General features: G+C 39.1%; 1 long non-coding RNA gene across 1 annotated transcript; it reads left to right on the top strand.

Annotated features, from left to right (window-relative positions):
• The first annotated feature begins 730 nt into the window (after window positions 1-730).
• Window positions 731-9,288, top strand: LOC138142317 (uncharacterized). The gene is made up of 3 exons (XR_011163407.1): window positions 731-1,932; window positions 7,906-8,043; window positions 8,892-9,288. It is a non-coding gene; the product is annotated as an uncharacterized lncRNA (long non-coding RNA).
• Window positions 9,289-13,391: the final 4,103 nt, after the last annotated feature.

The raw sequence follows: 13,391 nt of genomic DNA, 5'->3' as shown, positions 1-13,391 counted from the left end.
GGCAAAAAGGGTTTTAAATGACTTTCCCAGAGTCACTCAACTAGTAAATGTGTGAGGGTCAGATTTGGGCTCAGATCCTCCTGACTCCAGGGCAGGCACTCTAATAACTGCACCACCTAGCTTTATACATACATACATACATATATATATATATATGTGTGTGTGTGTATGTATGTATGTATATGTGTTTATAAGTCTGTGTATATTTAAATATATGCAGAATACATAGAAAGTGAATAAATACAAAATAGTTAAATTACAGTCTAAGATCCTTATGAGTGGGGATTGTTTCACTGATCATATTTAATAAACCTGAGTCTAATATAGTGCTTGGCACATAGTAGGTTCTTCATAGATGCTGACTGATTGATTTTCTGCAATTATAGCACTCTGTATAGTTTTTGTGTGCCTACTAGCACTCCAACAGATCTGTGATTTCATTGGTGTAGACCTTCCCTCCAATGATTCCAATTGAAATCCATCCATTTCTGCCCAGGCTATGTGACCCTCCCCCAAGTTTTCCCACATATTTGCCACAGAGTCTTCACATTTTGCTGGCAGCTTTCCACTAATTCTTCTATAATTTCCTGAATACCAATGGTTTAAGTTAGCAGCTGGTTGTTCCTCACTCTCTCAAAGTTTATTTGATTGATTTAAATGATTTATCTTCTTTTTTTTTTTTTTTGGTCAATTGATTATCTAATGACATCCATCCTACCACTGCTGTTTAATTCCTTATTTGTAGTGCATTGCAATTGGTTCATGCTTTTGTGTGCCTATATTCAAATGTGAATTAAATTTACTCATACACATGTCTTTTCTTATGGTCTGAGTTCTTCAAGGGCAGGAATGCATCTGATTCATCTTTTTTTTTTTCCTACCCCTCCCTCTGCTCCCCCTTCCCTAAGATGGTGTGCAATCTGATATAGGCTATACATGTAGAATCATATTAAACATATTTCTACATTAGTCATGTGGTAAAGAAATAGAACCAAAGGAAAAAAACCACAAGAAAGAAGGGAAAAAAGGAAAATACTCTGCTTAGATCTTCATTCAGACACCATAGTTCTTTTTCTGGATAAGTCTTTTGGAATTGCCTTAGATCATTGCATTGCTGAGAAAAATTAAGTTTATTAAAGTTGGTCATCACACAACACTGCTGTTACTGTGTGCAATGTTTCCTGGTTCTGCTCACTTCACTTAGCATCTGATTCATCTTTTTATTGGTCCCCTTCCTCCCTACCACTATGTGCTGCACAGACTTTGAAACTTCAAGGGTTTATAACTTTATTAGTCTAATGCCCCACATCCTGCACTAATACAGATTGTAATCACCCTATAACATAGTAGGTGTACTTTAAAAATTGCTATGGCTCAAAATGTACTCTTAGGCAATAAATATTTATTGAGCACCTACTATGTGCTAGGCAGGGACAGGTAGGTAGCAAAGTGGATAGAATGCCAGGCCTGAAGTCAAGAAGACTCCTCTTCTTGAATTCAGATCCAACCTCAGACACTTAGTTGTGGGACCCTGGGCAAGTCCATTTTTGCCTCTATTTCATCATCTGCATAATAAGCTGGAGAAGGAAATGGCAAACCACTCCAGCATGTTTGCCAAGAAAACCCCACATGGGATCAAGAGTCCAACACAACTGAAACAACAAAAATAACAAATGTGCTAGGCAACATACAAAGCACTGAAGGTACCAAGAAAGACAAAAGGCAGGCCCTGCTATCAAAGAGCTCATAGTCTAATGAAGGAGACGCCATGCAAACAACCAAGCACACCTGAGAAAAGGCGCTAGAAGTGAGGGAATTGGGAAATGCCTCTGAAGAAGGTGGGGTTTTAGCTGGAACTTCAAGGAAACCAGGAGGCAATGAGGAAGGAGAGCATCCCAGGAATGGAGGACAGCCAGATGGAGGGTGTAACAGGTTAGAAGGCTGCAAAGATGAGAGTGGCAGTTTATAAAGGGCTTTGGAAGGCAAACAGAGGATTTTGATCTTAGAGGTGATATGGATCCTCTGGAGCTTATTGAGTAAAGGGATATTGTAATGGGAATGTAAATTTTTAAGATCTGCCCTGCCCATAGGCTTAAGTGCACCTGGAGCCTGTGGTGGGAGGCTTGTTTCTCAGGAGATACTTTGTGATTGGGCAGTGGGTCAAGGAGGTTGTTACATTCTCTGAGCCAGGAGAAGGCTATGTGAGCTTTGTTTTGAGGCTCACTTTGAAAAATGTTGTGTGATTTGACCAGATGATACTCTGGGCAACCGTTGAGAGCCCCCAGCTTTGAAAACCCAGATGTTGATGCTTCCCTCTCTGGTAACTGGGATTAGATATGGATGTATGAAATGGTTGGACAGTTTGGAAGCCTGTCTGTTGAAATGTTCTTATAACTTATACTTGTAACCTCTGTATACTCTGAAGTTCAGGGTGCTGACCTTTTCCCCCTGAACTAGGTAAATGATATGTTTGTTTGATTAAAGTAAGCTTGTTAACCCATTTTGAGTTGCTTTCCTTTAGCAAAGCAGATCCAAGAACCTGGGTTGGCAGCCAACCTGGGGACGCTGGAGTGCTTGCCACTACAGGTATCATTGTCAGACCTGTGCTGTAGGAAGTCACTATACCTGGTCAGTCCTACAATCCCATCCAGTTTGGTAGAATCTGAGCTCTACTGACTAAGCCTTCAATAACAAAAGGTCACTTTCATCCCATAATGAGGCATCAGAATCTGATCTGTAAATCTTCGCAAAGCAGAGGTTCTTAACCTTTTTTGGGTCATGGAACCCTTTGACAATCTCGTGAAGTCTATGGTCTCCTCAAAATAACATTTTAATGCATAAAATAAAATACCTAGATTATATAGGAAACCGGTTATATTGAAATACAGTTATCAGGTTGTTGTTTTTTTTAAGTTCATAATCTCCACATTAGGAACCCCTGCTATGAAGGAAAAGGATAATTTAATGGTTTAGGACTCAGGGTGGAAATTGATCCAGTCTTATATCACATATATGACTTCAATGGAAGACGTTTTATATAGCATCAGTCAATCAACAAGTATTTATTGAGATCCTACCATGTGTTGGGAGTGTAAGGGTGAGCAGGGAGGACTAGCACCCCTGGTTGTTGAGCCCTTTTCAAGGCTGCTCACGCCCCTTTGGTGTCCACTTTCCCAAGTCTAACTCATGGCTCCAAGAAGTTGTAGCATGTATAGCAGCCCCACCCCAGCAAAACCAGCTCTGCAGACAGGCTAAACCAGGTTGAGGATAATTGACAGGCCTCGAAGCCACTGGTGATTTAGTGGGACATCTATCTCAAGCATGTTAAGACTTTCCCCCAGTGCAATGGGAGGATGAGAACAATTTGTTCCAAGGGCCATGAAAGATGCTGAAGTAGGAACTGTGGAACATTTGGAGTTTGGGAGATGCCAAGGTCATCCACTGCCTCTCAGGCCATCATCATTCATCTTCACTTTTGTCCTGCCACTGAATTTTGATGACTCTGGAAGAAAGAGTGAGGTTGATGACTTTGTTCAATTCTGCCTCACAAATCCAATTCACTCCCAAGTCAAAACATTACCCATCATCCACCATTTTACCCCAACATCATGATATCATTTGTCCCCTTCAAAAATGAAAGACAAACAAGAACAACCATCTGTATCAGGATAGAGTTGAAAGTGGATAGAGCCCTGGAAGTCAAAAGACCAAAAACAACCCTACAAAGTAGGTACTATTATGATCCCAGTTTTACATTTGAGGAAACTGAAATAGTCATTTAAGTAAGCTTCCTAAGGTCACACAACTAGTAAGTACCTGAGCTGGATGTGAACTCAGGGCTTTCTGACTCCCAATCTAACTCTAGCCACCTAGCTGCCTCTAAATCAAATTAATTAACCTCTCTTCGATAACAGTTTCTTCCTCTGAAAAATAAAAAGTTTGATTTCAATGACCTCTAAGGTCCTTCCTGATCTAAATGTATGATTCCATGAATAAAAATAAGTATACACAAAATAAAAATAAAGTAATTTAGAATGGAGACAATAGCGACTGGGGGGTGGGGAGGGCGGCGGGATGAGGAAGGGCCTCATGTGAACCAAGTTTTGAAGAAAACTAGCACTCCTAAGAGAGAGAGGTAAGGAGGGAGGATATTCCAAGTATTGGGAGTGTCCTGTGCTAAGGTAAGGAGATGGGGAGCAAAAAGCCTAGTTTGGGTGGACCATAGATTGAAGGAAATGAATGCATAATAACTCCCTCTCCTCACCTGTCCCCACTTCCAAACATACTGTCCAAGTCTCTCCAGGTACCCCTCACCCTCACCCCTGATTCTATCTAGTCTATGTATGTTGTCTGTACCCAGTTTTTTACATTTTATATCTCTTACTACAATATGAGCTCTTTGAGGGCAGAGATCATGCTTTTGACCTTGGCTTGAACGCCCAGCTTAGCACAGCTCTTGCACACGGCAAGCACTTAATATTTGTTGACTAACTTATAAGGTTAGAAAGGTACCAGGTACTTAATAAATGTTTAAATGAATAATTTAAATCCATCGCTGTTTATGAGAAAGCAACTCTGAGCAGAAGCTCTCCTATAATTGCAATAATTAAAAGACTATGCACTTATTTCAACAGCCTGAACTGGGAGTGCTAATGATTAGACTTAGAAGGCTAGTTCAAAAGCAACAGCCCCTGATTTCCATTGAAAAGGGAAAAATGAAGCAGGAGCCATGTGGGGGCTTGGAGCATTCTGCCAATGGACTCAGAGCAGCCGAGCCATCCAGAGCTCAGATCCATTTAAGGAAAGATGGTTATGCAACAACTCCCCCACACTATGCAACGTGAATCCTGATATGGAAATTACTCTGAATTCCACTGACCTTAGAAAACCTCAGAAGTGAGACCCTCCCTGCATTCCTGAGCCTGATCTGCAAATTCCAACAAAGGAAAAGGAAAATTAGGTAGTTCTGGCCTCTGGGACTCCCTGACTGAGATTGATTTATTATATTGATTTAGTTGTAAGCAACGGAGGACTATAAACAGGAAGCACTAGCAAATTGAGTAGTCTGAAAAAGCAAATTAACAATCTTACATAAGATAAGATCAAAATTAGGTGTGTATCCCCCCCCCCCCAGCCAAGGAGATATGCCTGAAATAGGTGAGGAGTCAATAGAAATTAAAGAATCTGGCATAAGAGTTAAGACTTAAAGGATTATAGAGTTTGGAGCCGAGGAAGCTTTTAGAATCCCTTTTTTTTTTTTTTTTTTTGCCTTTTGGAGGGCAATTGGGGTTAAGTAACTTGCCCAAGGTTACACGGCTAGTTTTTTTTGTGTGGGTGTTAAGCGTCTGAGGCCAGAACCAAACTCCAGTCCTACTGACTCTAGGGCCAGCGCTTTACTCACTGTGCCACCTAGCCACCCCTAGAATCCCTTTTCTAATACCTCTCATTTCAAGAGAACATAAATGAGCACTGCCCAGATCTGTTAGAAACAAAGGGCAAAGTAAAGCTAAAAAGAATCCACTGATCACCTCCTGAAAGAAATCCCAAAAGGAAAAGTCCCAGGAATGTCATAACCCAAAATCAGAATTATGTCAAAGACCAAATACAACAAGCATCCAGAGAAACACAACTCAGGCACTGAGGGGACACAGTCAGGATCACCTCAAACTTGGAAGTTCCTGTCATAAACAAAGGGAAATACGATATTCCAAAAGACAAAGTATGTTGCTTTAAAAATTAGAGTCACTGGGGAAGCTAGGTGGTGCAGTGAATAGAACATCAGTCCTAGAGTCAGGAGGACCTGAATTCAAATCCAGACTCAGACACCCCTTCCTAGCTGTGTGACCTTGGGTAAGTCACTTAACCCCAATTGCCCTGCCTTCCTCCCTCCAAAAAAAAAAGACAAAAAAAATTAGAGTCATTTACCCCACAAAGCTAGTATCACTCTGTAATCCTAAAGGGGGAAGATGACTCTTTAGAGGAATAAAGGGATTTTAAGTTTTTCTGATTAAAAGACCAGAGCTGAGTAGGAACTCTGAAATATAAGCACAAGAGTTAAGAAAAACCTAGAAAGGCAAATTTCTTGGAACAATAGGAAGGGCCTATGTGATGATGAAGAACTAACATTCTAAAAGTTAAAGAAAAAATAAGTGTTCCTTAAGAATCTTAATGTCCACAAAAATAAGAAAAACAGGATCTGGGAGTTGATTGATTCTGTTCTGAGCTTTTGAAAAGGGGAAAAGGAAAGGAGAGTCAAAGGAATAGGAATTGAAAGGAGGATGCCCATCAACTGAGGATGGCTACACAAATTGTGTTATATGGATACAACAGAATATTAATGAGCCATAAGAAATGATGAAAGAGATAATCCTAGAGAATCCTAGGAATTATGAAACTGATGCAGAGTCAAGGGACCAGAACAATACATAAAAAATCATATTGTGAAAAGGAATGTTGAAAGACTTAAGAATTCCAATCAATGTCATGATCAATCCATATGTGCAACAAGTCTCTAATGAAGCATGATACTCTCTTCTTAAGAAAGTTGATAGCCTTAAGATACAGAAAAAGACAGACATTTCTGGATGTAGGTACTGTGTGGATTTGTTTTGCCTGATGCTGCTTATCATGTTTTTTTTCTTTCTCTTGCTTTTTAAATTGAGGAAAGTAGAGGGGGGTAGCCATGTGATCCTATAAAGGTCATTTAACCTCTGTCTACCTCAGTTTCCTCTGTTGTAAAATAGGGATCATAATGCCTATCTCCCAGGGTTGTTATGAGGATCAAATGAGATAATAATAGCCCAGTCCTTGTTACATAGCAGGTACTTAATAAATGCTTATTACTTCTCCCCCTTCCTTCAATAACAGTGATGAGAAGAGGGCAATTCAAGCATTTTAAAAAATACATTCAAGAGGGCAGCTAGATGGCACAATGAATAGAGCACTGGCCCTGGAGTCAGGAGGACCTTGAGTTCAAAAATTACCTCAGACACTTGACATTTACTAGCTATGTGACCTTGGGCAAGTCACTTAACCCCAATTGCCTTGCCTCCAAAAAAAAATTTTAATACATACAAAAGGACAGAGAGAAACACAGACAAGCAGTAGAGTTTTTAAAGTAACCGGCAGAATTTATTATATACTTTTTTTAAAAAAACAAGTAATAAGAAATAAAGATTCATAGATTCCTATACAATTCTCTTTATACATTTTACTTTGTATATGGAAATGCTCTCTTTTTTTCATGCCTAACTTCAGAATAAAAAAAATTAAAATTTTAAAAGAAAAAAGGCATGAGGTTTTTTAATAGTCTGCAAGCTTAATTAACATCAACACAGCAATATGACTGTCAAAACAAGCTAAGTCTATGCTGGACTGCAGTAAGAGGTCTTATTGCCTAGAAAAAGAGAGGTACTTTTCCACAGTAGCCTGCCTACTCTCATCTGGATGAACTCCAGTTTGTCTTTGTCTTTCCTATAATGTATGTGCCCCATCTGGAGAATTGTGTTTACATCTAAGTATCACGTTATAGGAAAGACAAAGACAGGCTGGAGTTCATCCAGATGAGAGTAGCCAGGATGGTGAGAAGATTGGAGAATATATCATAGGCAGTATAGATAAAGCGACAGAGATTGGTTCAGAAAAGACAAGGCTTTGCAATGAGGGTAAGGATGGATATGAGTTTTGTCTTCAACTTTTTGGAAAGGTATTAAGGGAGGAGGAATTAGATTTGTTTTTTTCTGTTCCCAGATAAACCTAGGAGCAAAGGGTATTCTATTAAGGCTGAGTGAACCATTTAGATTTGTATAGTAGATACAATGATGGGCTTAGAGTCAGGAAGACTTATCTTCCTGAGTTGAACTTGACCTCAGACACTTACTAGCTGTGTGACCCTCTTTGCTTCAGTTTCCACATTTGTAAAATGAACTGAAAAAGGATATGGCCAATCACTCCAGGATCTCTGCCAAGAAAACCCCAAATGAGGTCATGAAGAGTTGGACATGATGGAACAAAAACTGAAACAAACACCACTTAGGCCTAATGGTAAGGAAAAATTGCTAATCATTGAAGTGTCCAAAAATATCGCTACTACATCTAGAGGTAGTGAGAGGTCTTCAAGATTGAGTATAGAGAAATAGCTAAAAAAAAATTGTCAATGTAATATTTTTGGGTCATAAGTGACAAAAGAAGTGATTTCAGAGTACTCTGGGTAGAATGTGTATGTACTGATATAAAATGAAGTCAGTAGACACATTAGAATAGTTTATACAAGGACAATAACTGTACAGAAAAACAGCTTTGAAAGGCTTCAGAGTCCCGATAAATGTTTGAGACCCACCACGTCTCCAGAGGGCCTAGGATAAAGCACGTTACTTCCCCTTTGACAGATGACAGAGCCAAGGTACCGAAAGATACACACTTTTTTTGGACATAGCTGCTTTGTAGATTCATTTTGCTTAATTATGTTTCTTCCTCTGAGTTTTCAGTGGAGGGAGAGCAGGAAGAAGGGGGTTAGCAGTTGTGATGTTCCCCCCAAAGAGGGTCATTGTAAAATTTCTATAATGTACAGATAATAACATAAGGAAAGTCAAAAGCAAGCATAGATGGTTGATGGGATGGTTTTGATGATTTTGGAAGGAACCTGTAGAATGTGTTGTACAATTTTTTTTTTTTTTTAAGGAAGCCGCATGAAACAGTTTCATTATTTCCTATACAATGCCTTTTGTGAGTTCTGCTCTGACTATGGAAATGTTCTTTTGGAGATGTAGTGTTTATGTTTAAGTTTAAGTTAAAAACAACAAACAAAGGAGCATCACAATGTGCTGAGGGTGTTGTAGAAGGATTCTTGGAGGGCAAGCATTGACCTAAATAGTCTCTGATGTTTCTTCCAGGTCTTCAGTGTTGTTTCTGCTCCAATGGAAAATTGACCCACTTTGCAGATGGCTTCATCTTTGACTGTTTTATGGCATCAGTTACAAAGAACACACATTAAATCTGGTGAATCTTTAATGTCACTTGAATGGTTTGAGGTTGCGAGAATTTGGAATTTTAGATTTTGTTTAGGATTTATTTAGAATTTTGACTTCTAATGTATCAACATTACACTATGCATTTCTTTTCGGTAGAAATACACGGAGATGTATAATTCTAATTAATGTTTAAGAAATTTTCCTATAAATATGTGCAATATGTTTACTTTGATACTTCAGTGGCGTCATGATCTCATCGATGTGGGCACACCCTTCAAAGGTGCAGACAGCAAGGCATCCTTGCCTTCTAGTCTGTGTGACTTTTCTAGGTCCTCCCATGAATCTGGTACAGCCAGTCTACTCAATGCATCAAAACCTTCCTCTAGGTCTTTTCTCATCTCATGAGTACTTGTTGTTAGTCTGTCCATATGTTATCTCTTCTCTTTCTTCATAATTAACCCCTTTCTTTTTCCAATCACATATTGAAAAACTTGGGCACATCCAAACAAGATCAAACTAGGTTGATAAGGGGACTAGAGACCATGTCACAAAATGATGTGTTGAAGGAACTGAAGATGGGAAGAGTTAGAGGAGACAAGATAGTTGTCTTCAAGTACCTGGAAGGAAGGATTAGTCTTATGCTATGATATGTTGTGCTTGGCCCCAGAGGCATAACTAGGAATAATTAATAGAAATTGTAGAAAAGGAGATTTAAGCTAAATGTAAATTTTTGAAACTTTGAAATCATTAAAGCTCCCAAAAAATAGAATGGGCTACCTTGGGAGATAAATGGTTCCTGCTCCCCACAATTGAAGGGTCATAGGACCATAGATCTAGAGTAGGAGGGAAACTCAGGGGCTATCCACACATAAGGTAACTGAGGCCCAGAGAGGTTAAATGACTTGCCTAAGGTCACACAAGTGGCAGGACATGATCTCAGGTTCCCTGATTCAAAAAGCCAATGAATGGCTGCTTTTCAGGGATTTCAATGAAGGACTCCCTATCCAGGTTAGATAAGATGATCACTAAGGTTCCCTTGAACACTGAACTTCTTTGGTTTCATAGGATTGTGGGACATCAAGACAGGCCATCTGGTCCAACATCTTCATTTTAGAGGTGAAGGATATTGAGTGAACTGGAGAGGTAGAGTGATCTAGCAAGGTCACACAGGTAGGAGATGGCAGTCACAATTTTAACTTAGATCTTCTGATTTCAAATACAGTGTTCTGTCCACTGTAGCAGGTTGCCTATTCTGACTTCTTCCTATTCATAGTCATTATCAATTTTAAAAAATACAGTGTTTCATCAAAAAACATTGAATATATAGAATCCTCTCTTATGTTCAGTTGTATACATGGAAATTTTTTTTTCTTTTCCCATTTTGTATTTAAGTTTAAAATGAATTTTAAAATCTACAAAAAAAAATACATAGCATTTAATCAAGGGAAGGGCTTAACATAATTTATGGTTTAGGCTCATGCCTTTTGGGCTTTTTGTATCCTGCAGTATCTAGTTCTGTACTAGGCCCATGTTGTGCAATCCATAAAACTTATGGGTAGTTGATTAATTGAAATGGATCAAAAATGATTTCCCTTTGGAAATGTGGAGTTGAGATCCATGGCTCTTTCCAAGTTCTTCACAGCCTCTTGCCAGCAAAGAGGTTGTCTGTCTAGGGTGGGAGTGAGTGGGTAAATAACAGAGTGAGAGAAGATATGCCACTTTCTTCCCCCATACCAATGATTTATCCTTCACAAAGTCAAAGAATCTTAGTTTGGAGGAATTTCAGAAGGCAGCCAACCCAACTCATACCTGAACTAGAATTCTCTCTTCAACAGGCTCAGCAAATGAAGTCATCCAGAGAAGAGAAACCTTCTACCTCTAAAACTAATCTTACTTCTGAATGGATGGCTCTAATTGTTAATGAAGCTTTTCCTTACATCAAACCTAATTTTGCCTGTTGATAACTTACACTCATTGCTCCTAACTCTCTCCTAGTGTCTAGCACAGGACTTTCCCTCAATGGGCACTTAACAAATGTTTGTTAGATGGTTTATAAGCTCCACGAGGGAAGGGGATGCATTGTTTTTCCCCCATCTTTGTATCCCTAGACTTAGGGGATGCAATGGCATGTCATGGATAGGTGAAAGTATATGCTGAATTGTAAAAAAATGAAATCTAGAGCAACTCCTCCTCCACATTCTGCCAGAGCAAGAGGGCAAGTTCAGCTGTATTAAAACAATGCACCTTGGCACCTCTCAAGGCAAGACTCCCAAAGCATCCAGAATGGAGGGTTTGATAGCAAGCTCTTCCACATATCTCATGGCACATCTGGGGAGTGGTGCCTCAAGTAATGATGTGTTTCAAGTCCTTTGCTAGGTCATTTACCTTGCACTTTTGAAATCAGTAAAGAAATGCTTGATGGAGAGGCTCAAAGTTCAGCATGCTTCCTCCCCCACATTTCTCACCATCTCCTTCCCAGGCTACCCTTTTCAAATGATAACATGGATTATCACTGACTAATTATTTTTTCTACATTAAAAAATGTAACTGATGGCAAAAGATGTTTCTGAAGGTACAGTACGGAACTTAAGAGATTACTAAATACAATAACATCCTCAATGAGCCCCCATTCATCATCAAGAATAACAGGAACTAATCACTTGAAAGAGAAGCCAGATCAAATGGTAAAGCCTTGTGTCATGTCCACAGCAGAGGATTTGGTCAAGAGAGAATGGTGGAGGCACTTTGGGCAAACAATCTTGATGGAAAACATCTGTTACTAACTTCCCCACAGTTCTGATTTTGGGATCTTTGTTATTCTCTTCATCAACTAATATTTACTTTACTAATGCACCTGGTTGTGTACTCTGGGCTGTACAAAGCAAGTTAAATATACTTGATCCCCACCCTTTAGTAGCTTACATAAGACAGCAGATGATATCAACAGAACTGCAAAGAGTAAACGATACTGTATGTATAACCAAAAGATGAGATGAATAAACACAGAAAAGAAATCAACAAGGAAAAATTACAGTTTGTTTTTTTTTAATAGGACAGGTGAGATCTTGTGCATGTGCCCGGGTGCTCCAACAGACCATAAGTAATGAGAGGAAAAGAAAAGCCAGCTATCACCTGGCAGGGCATAGGCCAGTGGTGGAGAACCTTCAGGCTTGAGGCCACATGTGATCCTCTAGGTCCTCAAGTGTTTCCATTTGACTGAATCTAAACTTCACAAAATAAATCCCCTTAATAAAAGGATTTGTTCTGTGAAACTTGGACTCAGTCAAAATGCCATACCCAAGGACCTAGAAGGCCACACATGGCCTCTAGGTCACAGGCTCTCCATGCTTGGAGACACTATGAAACATTAACCACAGCTATCTTAGGGCCTACTTGGCCCCACTGAAGAAAAATCTCCAGTGAAAATCAATACCTCTGAAACTTGGCACTTAAACCAGCAGATGCCGCAAGGCTGAAATAGCCTCTTCCCTTTTCCCTTTAAACTTCAGGGTGACTACTGGAGCTATCATGGACATATCAATCACGAGCACTTGGGCTTGGAACTAGCATTGTATCCCAATCAAGGCCCCTGATTACATGTATACCAAAAAACCCACCGCCATATATTCTTATAACTCAAGGAAGAACAAGACACCCAGCTTGGGCTATACCTTTCTGTGTTTACCCCTGGTAGAAATCATAGGATATTAGGACTTAGGCCTAGAAAAACTCTTATAGATCATGATTCAACCTCCTCATTGTTTAGGAGACAAAAAGACTCCCAGAAAAATCCAAGGTCACATAGGTGACAGTCACACACTCAATTAGCAGAACTAGGAGTCAAACCCAAGTCCTTTGACCCCCAAAGTCAGTGTTTTTCTACTTATTGTCCTTAGGACTGCTTATGTTTCCAATGTCTTTCCTTGTCCCCATATCCTTTTTTTTTTCTATAAATCTCTTGAAATAAATTGAATATTTAACGTCAATAAAAACAGTTCAAATTTTTACAAGCAATTACATCTAAGTAGATGAATTTAAACACATAAAGTGTCCACAATAACTTATCAATCACTCCCTCTGAGTTCCTACTAGAATTCCTTATCATTTCATTCCCATTGACTTTTCCTTGTTCATAGTCACAAGGTGTACTTTGTTTTTTCTTGTAAGCGGTTTTTCTCTATATAATTTCAAAAAAGGTTATTTCTATTATAGCATGTTTTAAGGAATCTTGAATAATTTTAATGTGTGGATGGGAAATATCTTGTTGGAGAGGAGTCCCTAAGATCTATTTTTGTTACCATCCAAAATTGAAGAAAATAATTTTTTTCATCATTTTTATAGTTCATTTTTATGTTCAAAACTACCATTAGCTAGAATTCATTATCATGTGTGGTATGAGTTGAAATCTGTTTTTCATGATTT

Source organism: Petaurus breviceps, unplaced genomic scaffold, assembly GCF_028583685.1.
Source record: "Petaurus breviceps papuanus isolate PSGF00001 unplaced genomic scaffold, PetGlider_PUasm1.0 90564, whole genome shotgun sequence".
NCBI lineage: Eukaryota > Metazoa > Chordata > Mammalia > Diprotodontia > Petauridae > Petaurus > Petaurus breviceps.
Note: the sequence above shows the minus strand (reverse complement) of the source record. Positions and strands in the feature narration are given on the sequence as shown.